The sequence below is a fragment of the Lithobates pipiens genome, unplaced genomic scaffold (genome assembly GCF_037356315.1).
Source record: "Lithobates pipiens isolate NorthernLeopardFrog02 unplaced genomic scaffold, aLitPip1_a1.2 Scaffold_18, whole genome shotgun sequence".
Taxonomy (NCBI): Eukaryota; Metazoa; Chordata; class Amphibia; order Anura; family Ranidae; genus Lithobates; species Lithobates pipiens.
The window spans coordinates 603,113,494-603,127,732 of NW_027507758.1; positions in this window are offsets into that span (position 1 = coordinate 603,113,494).

A 14,239-nucleotide genomic window follows, 5' to 3' on the forward strand; every position below is an offset into this window, starting at 1 on the left:
AGATTTGGGTTCGTTAAAGGGTTAGTCTACCTAAAACTGATATTTTAGTGTTTGGTAGATGCTGGAGAGTGAAACCACCTGACATTTTTTCTATGCAATATAGCCAAATGTTTGTCGACACCTATCTACCACGCCTATGGTTTAAGAGCTTGTTGGTTAGCCCATTTCAAAGCTGCAATCATCTATTTGGAGTTGGTCCCACCATTTGGGGCTTTAACGGCCTCCATTCTTCAGGGGGGGCTTTCCACAGGGTGTCTGTGGGAATTTGTGTCCATTTGTGAGGTCAGGTACCTTTGCTGGATAAGAAGACCTGGCACACAACTGGTGTTCCAGTTCATCCCAAAGGAGTTCAGTTGGGTTATAAAGAAGAAGACCTTAGTCACAATTGGTATTCTAGTTCATTCCAAAGGTGTTCAGTAGAGCTGAGCTCAGGTACCCATCTTGGATGAGAAGACCTGGGTCACAACTGGTATTCTAGTTGATCCCAAAGGTATTCAGTAGGGCTAAGCTTGGGTACCTATGCTAGATAAGTAGGGTTGAGCTAAGGTACCCATGTCAGAGGAGAAGACCTGGCTCACAATTGGATCTCTAGTTCATGCCAAAGGTGTTCAGTAGAGCTGAGCTCAAGTACCCATCTCGGATGAGAAGACCTAGGTCACAACTGGTATTCTAGTTCATCCCAAAGGTATTCAGTAGGGATAAGCTTGGTTACCCATGCTAGATGAGTAGGGTTGAGGTCAGGTATTGATGTTGGATGAGAAGACCTGGCCCACAATCAGAATTCCAGTTCATTCCAATGGTGTTCAGTAGGGCGGAGCTCAAGTACCCATGTTGGATAAGAAGACCTGGGTCAAAACTGGAATTCCAGTTTATTCCAAAGGTGTTCAGTAGAGTTGAGCTCAGGAACCTGTGTTGGAAGAGAAGACATGGGTTTACAATTTGAATTCCAGTTAATTACAAAGGTGTTTAGTGGGGCTGAGCTCAGGTACCCATGCTGAATGAGAATTATGCTTCAGGTCAGGCACTGGTTTGGATGAGAAGACCTTTGTCAAAATCAGAATTCTAATTTATCCCAAAGGTGCTCAATAGGGTTGAGGTCAGGGCTCTGTTCAGGACACTTGCATTCTTCCACACCAAACTGTTCATATCATGTCTTCATCCCAAAGATTTTCAATAGGGTTAAGGCCAGGCACTGGTGGTGATGGAGAAGACTTGGCTCTTACAGTAATTAGCATTCAGATTCTTCCCAAATGTTCAGTATGGTTGCGGTCAAGAAACCAGGAGGATGTGGAGGTGTGATCAGAGTGGAGGGATGGGGGGGGGATCTGGAGGTGTGTCTAGAATGGAGGGATCTGTCAGGGTATCTGGAGGTGTGATCAGCTGGGGTGATCTGGGGGTGTGATCAGAGTGAAGGGATCTGTAGGTGTGATCAGAGTGGAGGGATGGGGGGTCTGGAGGTGTGATCAGAGTAAAGGGATCTGGTTGGGGATCTGGGGGTGTGATCAGAGTGGAAGGATCTGGAGGTGTGATCAGAGTGGAGGGATGGGGAGATCTGGAGGTGTTATCAGATTTGAGGGATTGGGAGGATCTGGGGGGTGTGATCAGAGTGGAGGGATCTGGGGGGATCTGGATGTGTGATCAAAGTGGACAGATCTGTGGGGATCTGGATGTGTGATCAGAGTGGAGGGATGGGGGTGATCTGGAGGTGTAATCGGGGTAGAGGGATTGGAAGGTGTGATCAGAGTGGAGGGATGGGGGGTATGTAGGTGTGATCAGAATGGAGGGATCTGGTGGGATATCTGGAGTTGTGATCAGAGTGAAGGGATGGGGGGGCTTCTGGAGGTGGGATCAGAGAGGAGGGATGGGGGGTGTAGTCAGAGTGGAGGGATCTGGAGGTGTGATCAGAGTGGAGGGATGGGGGGATCTGGAGGTGGGAGCAGAGTGAAGTGGAGGAATGGGGGGATCTGGGGTGTGACCAAAGTGGAGGGAGCCTGGAGGTGTTATCAAAGTGGAGGAATCTGGGAAGGGGGGATCTGGAGGTGTGATCGGAGTGGAGGAATCTACGAGGGTGGTATCCGAGGGTGGGGTGTGATCAGAGTGTGCGTATGGGTGGGGATCTTGGGGTGTGATCTGAATGGAGAAATGGGGGGATGAAATAGGGAGGTGTGATCAGAGTGCAGGGATGGGGGGATCTGGAGGTGTGATCAGAGTTGAGTGATCTGGGGCATCTGGAGGTGTGATTGGAGCAGAGGGATGAGGGGGGGGGGGGTTGGGGTGTGATCAGAGTGGAGGGATTTGGGGGGATCTGGAGGTGTAATCAGACTGGAGGCATGGGGGAATCTGGGGGTGTGATAGGAGTGGAGGGATCGGGGGGGGATTTGGAGGTGTGATCAGAGTGAAAGGATTTGGTGGGGAATCTGGGGGTGTGACCAGAGTGTAGGGAATCTGGAGGTGTTATCAGAGTGGAGGAATCTGGGAGGTGGGAATCTGGGGTGTATAATCAGAGTGCGGGGTGGGGGGTATCTGAGGGGTGTGATCAGGTTAGGGTTATTTGAGGGATGCGATCAAAGGCGGGGATTTGGGGGTGTAATCAGATTGGAGGAATGGGGGGTGGGATCTGGAGGTGTGAACACAGTGCAGGGATGGGGGGATCCGGAGCTGTAATCAGAATGGAGGGATTTGGTGAGGGATCTGGGGGGTGTGATCAGAGTGGAGGAATCTGGGGGGATCTGGAGGTGTGATCAGAGTGGAATATTTGGGGATCTGGAGGTGTGATCGGAGTAGAGGGATTGGGGGGATCTGGAGGGTCGATCAGAGTGGAGGGGTCTGGGGGAATCTGGAGGGGTGATTAGAGTGGAGGAATCTGGGGGGATCTGGAGGTATGACCAGAGTAGAGAGATGTGGGAGCTTTGGGGGTGTGATCAGAGTGGAGGGATCTGGGGGATCTGGTGGTGTGATCAGAGTGGATGGATCTGAGGGATCTGGAGGTGTGATCAGAGTGGATGCATCTGGGAGATCTGGAGGTGTGATCAGAATGGAGGGATCTGGGGGATCTGGTGGTGTGATCAGAGTGGGTGGATCTGGGAGATCTGGAGGTGTGATCAGAGTGGAGGGATCTGGGGAGAGGGGATCAGGGGGTTTTATCAGAGTGGAGGAATCTAGGAGGGGGGTATCCGGGGGTGTGATCAGAGTGTGTGTGTGTGTTGGGGGTGTGATCAGAGTGTGTGTGTGTGGGGGGGATCTGGGGGTTTGATCAGAGTGCAGGGATGAGAGGGATCTGGAGGTGTGATCAGAGTGGAGGGATCTGGTGAGAGATCTGAGGGTATGCTCAGAGTGGAAGGATCTGGGGGAATCTGGAGGGATGATCAGAGTAGAGGGAACTGGGGGGATCTAGAGGTGTGATCTGAGTGGAAGATTTGGGGGATCTGGAGGTGTGATTGGAGTAGAGGGATTGGGGGGATCTGCAGGGTCGATCAGAGTGGAGGGATCTGGGGGGATCTGGAGGTGTAATCAGAGTGGAGGGATGGGGGGATCTGGGGGTGTCATTAGAGTGAATGAATCTGGGGGGATCTGGAGGTGCAATCATGGTGGAGGAATGGGGGGATCTGGGGGTGTGATCAAAGTGGAGATATCTGGAGAGATCTGGAGGGATCTGGAGGTGTGATGAGAGTGGATGGATCTGGGAGATCTGGAGGTGTGATCAGAGTGGAGGGATATGGGGGATCTGGTGGTGTGATCAGAGTGGATGGATCTGGGAGATCTGGAGGTGTGATCAGAGTGGAGGGATCTGGGGAGAGGGGGATCAGGGGGTGTGATCAGAGTGGAGGAATCTAGGAGGGGGGTATCTGGGGGGTGTGATCAGAGTGTGTGTGTTGGGGGGTGTGATCAGAGTGTGTGTGTGTGGGGGGGATCTGGGGGTTTGATCAGAGTGGAGGGATGAGAGGGATCTGGAGGTGTGATCAGAGTGGAGGGATCTGGTGAGAGATCTGAGGGTATGCTCAGAGTGTAAGGATCTGGGGGAATCTGGAGGGATGATCAGAGTAGAGGGAACTGGGGGGATCTAGAGGTGTGATCAGAGTGGAAGATTTGGGGGATCTGGAGGTGTGATCGGAGTAGAGGGATTGGGGGATCTGGAGGGTCGATCAGAGAGGAGGGATGGGGAGATCCGGGGTTGTAATTAGAGTGGAGGAATGGGGGGATCTGTGGGTGTTATCAGAGTGGATGAATCTGGGGGGATCTGGAGGTGCAATCATAGTAGAAGGATCTGGTGGGGGATATGGGTGTGTGTGATCAGAGTGGAGGGAATATGGAAGAGTTATCAGAGTGGAGGAATCTGGGGAGGGGGATCTGGGGGTGTGATCAGAGTGGAGTGATCTGGTGGGATATGTGGAAATGTGATCAGAGTGGAGGGACCTGGTGGGCCAACTGGAGGTGTGATCAGAGTGGAGGGATCCAAAGGGTAACTGGAGGTGTGAGTGGAGGGATCTGGATGTGTGATCGTAGTGGAGGGATCTGGGGACATCCGAAGGTGTGATTAGAGTGGAGGGATGAGTGGGATCTGGGGCGTGATCAGTGAAGAGGGATCTAGAGGTGTGATCAGAGTGGAGGGATATGGGGGATCTGGAGGTTTGATTAAAGTGTGAACGTGTGATCAGAGTAGAGGAATCTGGGGGGATCTGGAGGTTTGATCAGAGTTGGGGGGTGGGGGGATCTGGAGATGTGCTCAGAGTAGAGGAATCGGGGGGGATCTGGAGGTTTGATCAGAGTGGAGGGATGGGGGGGGGGGGGTCTGCAGATGTGATCAGAGTAGAGGAATCTGGGGGGATCTGGAGGTGTGATCAGAGTGGAGGGATGGGGGGGGGGGGGTCTGCAGATGTGATCAGAGTAGAGGAATCTGAGGGGATCTGGAGGTGTGATCAGAGTGGAGGGATGGGGGGTATCTGCAGATGTGATCAGAGTAGAGGAATCTGGGGGGATCTGGAGGTGTAATCTATATAAATACTTTTTAGCCCCTCAGCTGGTTGCGGCCGCATGGTGGCTGAGCCCAGATTTATATAACTCCTCTACTGGAAGCAGCAATGGTAGGTTCTATAGAAGCTCTTAAGCTATTCTTAGCCAGGTGGATTTGAGATATACCAGATTTGAATATGGAGAATTGGACGGGTGTGTCAGATTTCACTTTGCGATCTCTGGTATCCATGAGAAACCTCATGATCCAATATAAATTGGTACATATCGCATATATTACGCCTCACAGACTTCAAAAGATAAATCATGTGCGCTCTTCTAAGTGTTGGCGGTGTGCAGCAACTCACAGGGATTTCACACACATTTTTTGGACTTGCCCACATATAGTTATTTTGTATGTGGAAGTAGTGGATTGCATTTATTGAATTCTATTACTTCTGCTCCTTTATCTGTCTCATTGTCTGTTTCCCTGATGGGTCTGGTAGAAGCTATTTTTCCTACAGTGTCTGAGCGAGTGTTTGCCAACACAGCATTATTCTACGCAAGAAAAACTATTGCTCTGCATTGGAAGAAACCTTGTTCTCCTACGCTTCAATACTGGAAACAATTGATAAATAACCTCCCATTGTATAGCGACACTTATATGAATAGCGGTTACCCTAGTAAGTACGATAAAGTCTTGGCAAAGTGGCTGGACAAACCGTACACAGCATCTAATGCTGATGAGGGCTAGGGATGAGCTTCGTGTTCGAGTCGAACATCGGCTGTTCGTCCGTTTGGCGAAGTCCGAACATTTTGGTCCGTTTGCGCCAAATTCGTGTGGCGCTCACGGCCCACAATGCACTGCGATGGCGCAGTGCATTGCTGGCTCATGATTGGCCAAGCATGCACTGTAACCCCGCATGCTTGGCCAATCGCAGGGCCAGCAGCGAGGAGAGCCATGATTGGCCACAGGCAGGATGCCTGTGGCCAATCATAGCTCAGGCTTTGTAGTGCACGCCCCACACTATATAAGGCCGCCAGCGCGGCGGCCTTGTGTAGTGTGTTGGCGTCTGAAGCAGTGGGTGTTCTGTGTACCTTCAACACAGTACACACCGATCATTTTCGGCCGATTTTCAATCTTGCTGTTGTGTAGTGGTTGTTGTCTGCGTGCCCTGACCGCAGTATACACCGCTATATTCACCTCACCTATATAGCTAGTGATCTATCTTTTATAATAGAGCTTGCAGTCAGTAGTGTTAGGAGCTTGTGCGTGCTGTCTGAGTGCTCTGTACCCAGTACATACCGCTATATCCACCTACATAGCTCTTCTCTATTTGAGCCCACTTGCCATCTGCAGGAGTTATTGGAAGTTGTGTGTGCCTCCAGCACAGCACAGTATACATCTGTATATACCCCTTTATCTCTGGTGTTCTATAATAAAGGCATCTGCAGGAGTTAGTGGGTGTTGTGTGCCTCTAGCACAATATACACTTCCCAACTGCTTTTTTACCCAACTCCCTTCAGGCCATTACCATGTCTGGAAGGCCAGCAAGGAGAGGCAGACAGGCGCGAGCCAATAAAAGAGGGCAAGCAGGCTCTGTGTCTAGAGACAACAGTGCTGGTCGTGGACGCGGTGCATTGTCATCAGCACGTGGCCATGGGACATGCTTGTCCTTCTTTTCGGCAGCTGGACATGTTGAGCTGCAACATGCCAACGACTTGGTAGAGTGGATGACCAAGCCCTCTTCATCCTCCTCATCCTCTCTCACCTAGTCTCAGGGTACTAGCAAAGCAGCTGCCAACGCATCGTCTTCCCTCCTCTCAATGTCATCATCAGTGACTCCTTCCCTAGACCCACCACGTCCTCCTGAGGAGTCTCCTAAACTCTTTGAGCACAGTGTTGGGTACATGCTCCAGGAGGATGCCCAGTGTTTTGTGGGCTCTGATGATGACACTCAGCTAAAGGAAGGCAGTAGCGTGAGCGCAGACAGAGGGGATGCTTAAGAAGGACAGCAATCTGGCAGTCATGTTCCACAAGCTGCAGCATACTGCCAGGTTTGCTACAGCGATGAAGAGGGAGGGGATGATGAGGGCACTGACTCCACATGGGTGCCTGGAAGGAGAGAGGAGGAGGAGGAGGAGGCACATGTCCAACGAGGCAGGATGCCCTCCGGGGGCCAGCTTAGGGGCAGCACACCGACTGAATCACACCGCAGAGCTCCGCCTGTGCAGGGCACTGCCTCTGCGCGTTATTCTAAAAGTTCTTTGGTGTGGGCCTTTTTTGAGACGAGTGCATCAGATCGCACCGCTGCTATTTGCAACATATGTCTCAAGCGTATCTCGCGTGGCCAAAACATCAGCCGCTTGGGCACCACATGCTTGACCAGACATATGTTGACCTGCCATGCAGCTCGTTGGCAAGCGTACCTCAAAGACCCACACCAAAGAACAAAGCGGACCTCTCCTTGCTCCTCATCAGCTGGCATCTCCAACCCCACTAGACCTTCAGTCCTCTCTGAAACCTGCTCTGAGAGGAATGAAGGTGTAGAATTAGGTGTGTCACAGCCAAGTGCTTCCGGGAACTCTGCTAGCGGTACACCCACGTCCGATTATAGCAGGCAAATGTCCCTGCCCCAGCTGCTGGACCGGCGAAAGAAGTTCACTCCCAGCCATCCACATGCCCAGCGGTTGAATGCTAGCTTGGCTAAATTGCTAGCCCCCTTCCGTGAGTTTGTACAATGTGCGGTTCCTCAGTGGCAGGTCCCCAAACGCCACTTTTTCTCACGGAAGGCGATTCCGGCTCTCTACCGGCATGTGGAAGGCAATGTCCTTGCCTCGCTGGACAGGGCGGTCAGCGGTAAGGTGCATATTACCGCTGACTCATGGTCCAGCAGGCATGGACAGGAACGTTACCTGTCTTTCACGGCCCATTGGGTCACTCTTCTGGCAGCTGGGAAGGATGCAGGACAAGGTGCAGTAGTGTTGGAGGTTGTTCCACCACCACGCCTCCAAAATGCTACTATTGGTTGTGACACACCTCTCTCCTCCACCCCCTCCTCTTCTTCTTCCTCCATGGCCTATTCCAGTGCTCTGTCCTCAGAACCAGCGGTGCTTCGTAGGCGTTCCAGGGGCTACGCAAGTACGCAGGCAAAACAATGCCATGCCGTGCTTGCGCTGGTTTGTTTGGGGGACAGGAGCCACACTGGGACGGATGTTTTGTCAGCTCTGCAGGGGCAGGCCTAGAGGTGGTTGACACCACGCCAGCTTAAGCCAGGAATGGTGGTTTGTGACAATGGCACCAACCTCCTCTCCGCCCTCCGACAGGGACAACTGACCCATGTGCCCTGTGTAGCTCACGTCCTTAATCTGGTGGTGCAGCGGTTCTTGGGCAGGTACCCCGGCTTACAGGATGTCCTGAAGCAGGCCAGGAAAGTCTGTGTGCATTTCCGCCGATCATTTAATGCCTGTGCTCGGCTGGCTGAGCTCCAAAAGGAGTTGAACCTGCCCAAGAACCGCCTTATATGTGACATGCCCTCCAGATGGAACTCAACGTTGGCCATGCTGCAGCGGCTGCACACGCAGCAGAGGGCCATCAATGAGTACCTGTGCGACTACGGCACCAGGACAGGGTCAGGGGAGCTCGGTTTTTTCTCACCACGCCAGTGGGGCATGATCAGGGATGCATGCACTGTCCTGTCACCGTTTGAGGAGGCCACAAGGATGGTGAGCAGTGACAGTGCATGCATCAGTGACACTGTACCTCTTGTCCACCTCTTGGAGCATACGCTGCGTGGAATAATGGACAGGGCACTTGAGGCAGAACAGAGGCAGGAAGAGGAGGACTTCCTTGCCTCTCAAGGCCCCCTTTATCCAGACAGTGTTCCTGCTGTGCCACCCATCACACAGGAAGAGGATGAGGAGGAGGAAGAGGAGGAGGAGGATGATTGTGTCAGCATGGAGGTGGAGGCTGGCACTCAGCATCAGCATCAGCAGCAGCAGCAGTCTTGTAGGGATGATTTACAGTCCCAAGAAACCCGTGGACTTGTACGTGGCTGGGAGGAGGTAGCTGCGGATCATGTTGTCCTTAGTGACCCAGAGGACTCCGGACCGAATGCCTCAGCTAACCTACGCTGCATGGCCTCCCTGATCCTGCAAAGCCTGCGGAAGGATCCTCGTATTCTTCGGATCAAGGAGAGGGACCATTACTGGCTGGCCACTCTCCTTGATCCACGGTACAAGGGTAAGGTTGCCGACCTTATCTTGCCATCGCAGAGGGAGCAGAGGATGAGACATCTCCGGGAGGCCTTGCAGAAAGGTCTGTGCAACGCGTTCCCAGAGACTGGGAGGTTACAAACTCCTGGTCCTGGACAACGTGTTGCTAAAGGAATCGGTCAGAAGGAGCGGTGGAGAAAGTGGCCATCTGACTGATGCTTTCAGACAATTTTTTAGTCCGCAGCCCCAAGGTATGATCGGTTCCAGCGCCCGTCGCCAGCGTCTGATTTACATGGTGCAGGAATACCTAGGGGCAAGGTCAGACTTGGACACCTTTCCCACCGAAAATCCTCTGGCTTACTGGGTCTTGAGGATGGATCACTGGCCAGAGCTTGCACAGTATGCAATTGAGCTACTGGCCTGTCCTGCATCCAGCGTTCTTTCGGAACGCACCTTCAGTGCTGCTGGTGGCTTTGTTACCAATCACAGGGTGCGCCTGTCCACCGAATCAGTTGATCGACTGACCTTCATCAAGATGAATCAGTCTTGGATCACCCACAGCTACCAAGCACCTGAAGCTGATGTAACAGAATAATTTGTTTTGAAATATCACATCCCTTCAAGACTGCCTATGCTGATGCTGAGTGACTGTCCTGTTATGTTGATTGTCTATCCTCTTCCTCCTCCGCTGATATGTTGGAAGAACATTTCTGGTTCTGGGTGATGCCATCAGCCCAATTTTTCTGCCCCTGTTTAACAGGGGCGTTTAATTACAATTTTTGATGCAATGCTTTGCAGCAGGGCTAATTCCTGCAATCAAACAAGAGTATATGGGAGAGGTTGCAGTGTCGTGGCACCAGCACCAGTGCCTAAGGCCCAATTTTTCTGCCCCTGTTTAACAGGGGCGTTTAAGTACAATTTTTGATACAATGCTTTGCAGCAGGGCTAATTCCTGCAATAAAATAAGAGTATATGGAAGAGGTTGCAGTGTGGTGGCACCAGCACCAGTACCTAAGGCCCAATTTTTCTGCCCCTGTTTAACAGGGGCGTTTAATTACAATTTTTGATGCAATGCTTTGCAGCAGGTCTAATTCCTGCAATAAAACTAGAGTATATGGCAGAGGTTGCAGTGTGGTGGCACCAGCACCAGTGCCTAAGGCCCAATTTTTCTGCCCCTGTTTAACAGGGGCGTTTAAGTACAATTTTTGATGCAATGCTTTGCAGCAGGGCTAATTCCTGCAATAAAACTAGAGTATATGGGAGAGGTTGCAGTGTGGTGGCACTAGCACCAGTGCCTAAGGCCAAATTTTTCTGCCCCTGTTTAACAGGGACATGTAATTACAATTCTTGATATAATATTTCACAGGAGGGCCCGTTCCTGTGCCCACCCAGAGTAACGGTGAGGACTTATAGTGTTGTGGCACCAGCACCACAACCACCAAAGGTCAATTTTTCTACCACTGTTCAACAATGGCATGTAATTACAATTCTTGATATAATCGTTCACAGCAGGGCGCTCCAGCGCCCACCAAGAGTCACTTTGAGGGCTTACAATGTTGTGGCAAAACCAACACCTTGTTCCGCCATTTCTGCAGAGCATATAGGGCAGGCCCCTACTTTCAAACATCCAATTTACAAACATCTCCTACTTGCAAACGGAAGGAGACAACAGCAAGTGAGATGAAAAAAGATGGACGACAAAACAAATTATACAGGGGTGATAACCCTTCCCTATGTTTTCCAAAAAGCTTAAAAATAGTTTTTTTGACTGGAGCTACACTTTAAAAATGTACCAGTTGAAAATTACAAACAGATTCAACTTAACACAACAAACCTACACAGTCCCTGTCTTGTTTGCACCGCCTGTATACTGCTGTTCTGAGTATATAGGGCAGTGATGGCAAACCTTGGCACTCCAGATGTTTCGGAACTACATTTCCCATGATGCTCAACTACACTGCAGAGTGCATGAACATCATGGGAAATGTAGTTCCAAAACATCTGGGGTGCCGAGGTTCGCCATCACTGATATAGGGCCTGGGGGCCACACGCATTTCCTTTTTTAAATATGGGTACAGGGTTCCCCTTAATATGCGTACAAGACCCAAATAGGCTGGTAATGGGCAGGGAGGGCTACCCATGCCATTTTTCTCAATGATTTTCAACCATATTGCAGGAACCAGATATAACATTAAAACCGCAAGCAGTTTTAAATGGTGTTATTTCCGTTTAATGTCATTTTGTGCAGGGACTGTTCTAAACACGGGAAACACGTGGCACTTCACAGGCATCCTACAGACACCCCCCAGGCACCATATTTAAAGGAATATTTCACTTTTTTTTTTCACTTTAATCGTCATTAAAATCAGTGCTCCCGCCAAACGGCCATTTTTAAAAACATTTTAGGCATTGACCCATGTCCCCTGGGGCAGGAGCCAGGTCCCCAAACCCTTTTTAGGACAGTATCTTGCATATTGGCCATTAAAATTAGCACTTTTAATTTCGAACGTTCGAGTCCCATAGACTTCAATGGGGTTCTAACGTTCGTACGAATTTGGGGTCCGTTCGAAAGTTCTGGTGCGAACCGAACCGGGGGGTGTTCGGCTCATCCCTAATGGGGGCCATTAATTATATAATATGGGTGTTTCTATATAAGGGATGCTCTAGGCCATATGGGATAGAAGGGATCATTGTTTACTTCCTCCTCTTTTTTTTCTTTTCTCTTCCTCTTCTCTCTCTCCTCAATATCTGGGACAAGGTTTGACATTTGAGTGGACAAATGGGATGGCTTAGATTTAAGCCTAGATAAAATACCCTTTTGTTAGTTATTATACCCCTTCCAGTTTCTATTTTGAATTCTTATTGGACCCACTTTGATCAGGCTTCTGCCCAGGCCATAGTACAGAAACGGCACTTCTCAAAATATGGGACGACACAGTTCGACGCAGTGGACCACAATACTCTGCTCATACGCCTCAAAGTAGTAGCAGGAGTCACAGCTTCCGATCTACCATGGTTCACATCCTTCTTAGGTAATCGCTCACAGACAGTGAAACTAGGAACCTTCACCTCTGAAACTCTGGAAATTTCATTTGGAGTCCCTCAAGGATCACCCCTTTCACCCATGCTCTTCAACGTCTACATCCGCTCTCTCCTCAAAATCATCGGGAAAACAGACCTATGCTTCCACTCATACACGGATGACACTCAACTCTACTTTCCCATCACCGGACAAAATGACCAATACCAGGAACAAGAAAAATGCCTCACATTGATAGATGACTGGATTAGACATGTGCATTTCGTTTCGCTCCGAATCGAAATTCGGACAAATTTTCATTATTCAAATTTGGAGTGCTAGTTCTACTGTATTTGCATACAAAATTTGGGGTTCCTAGCTATAAGTGGCCCCGAGATACGTGGCCCCAAATTAGGTTTGTAAAATGTCATTCTCTTCTGCAGAAAAGTACTTGACATATTGTCCATATCTCGGGGTCACTTGGTGCTAGGAACTAACTTGTGGCAGGTGACGTGGCAAGTGGACAATCCACAATTTGGTCATATGGCACTCCTGGCCGATCACGTGGCACTCTTGGCCGGTGTTATAGCAAGTGGACAATACACAACTTGTGGCAGGTGATGTAGCAAGTGGACAATAAACAACTTGTGACAGGTGACGTGGCAAGTGGACAATGACATACAGCATATGTACTTGCCTTGCGATCAACATCTGTGACTTTTTCAATCAGGCATGCTGACAACTTCATTGATGTGATAAATATAAATGAAATAAGATGTGTGTGTTTTTTTGCACTGGTGCACTGCAAGTATGAGAAGTTTATGTGACAGATGTATATAAGTAAGTAACTAACCATCTTCCAAAATTTCTAATTCAAATAGAAAAGATTCGAAAAAAATATAATTTAATAGAATAAAATAGAAAGAATATACAACCATCTTCCGAAATTGGAATTTGAATAGAATAAATTTGAATTTCGAATAGTATGAATTCAAATTTTTTAATTAATTAATTTTAAATTTGGATAGAAAAGATTATAATAAAATAGAAAACAGACTAGAAAAACGATATAACAGAACTGAATAGAATATATTATATTTTATTCTGTTCTGTTCTATTGTTTTTATATTGAATATTCTATTAAAATCGAAATCATTATATACTAAATTCGAATTTCAGAAGATGGTTATATATATATATTTCCGACATTTGAATTTTGTATAAAATGAATTAGAATTTGAATAGAAAAGATTAGAATAGAAATAGAGACTAGACTAGAACAATAGAACAGAATAGACTATAGATACTATCTATTTACATATGAACTGTTGGTTATTTACATGTAAACACAGGGTCTTCAGGTGAGTCATCTGTACACAATAGGGTAGAGCTGGGCAGCGTTAGTAGCAGCTCTTCACACTGAGATATCAGGACATAACACACGACTAAAACTTCAAGGGACAAGGGAATTTAAACTGGGATAGTTGGCAAGTATGAGGGAGCTGCTTTGGGCCCCACAACAATGACAGGGCCCAGGGCAGTTGCCCCTTTTGCACTGCCTTAAAGACAGCCCTGATCGCGACAGAACTGCTAATGAACGGCATCTCAAATGTACGCTCTGCGATTTATCATTCACACATCGGATCTTTGAAATCGTGGGCAGAATTTGCCCGTGATTTAAAACGCGGAGGTGTGAATGTAGTCTTAGTGGTGCCACAAGATGACAGATTCTCAGTCGCTGCTTATAAACAAACAATGTCACTTTTAATGGAGTTCATCAAACTGCATCTGTATCTTCACATGCAGATTTAAAGTACCCTCAAAGCATGTTTTTAAAGAATGTGTGTATTTTTACTGTTGCCATTAAAAGACTGTTGCATTAAAAAGAATCTCTGCACTGTTTTTACAAGGTTATTTTTGCTGTGGTACCCCCCATGGTAGTATCCAGCTACCAATGTACTTTTTTTAAATGAAAGCTTGTACATTAGCCCCGAAAAAGGCCAGAAAAAATAACAAGATTAGGCTCTGATAGACCTCATGTGCTATGTTCGGTAATTG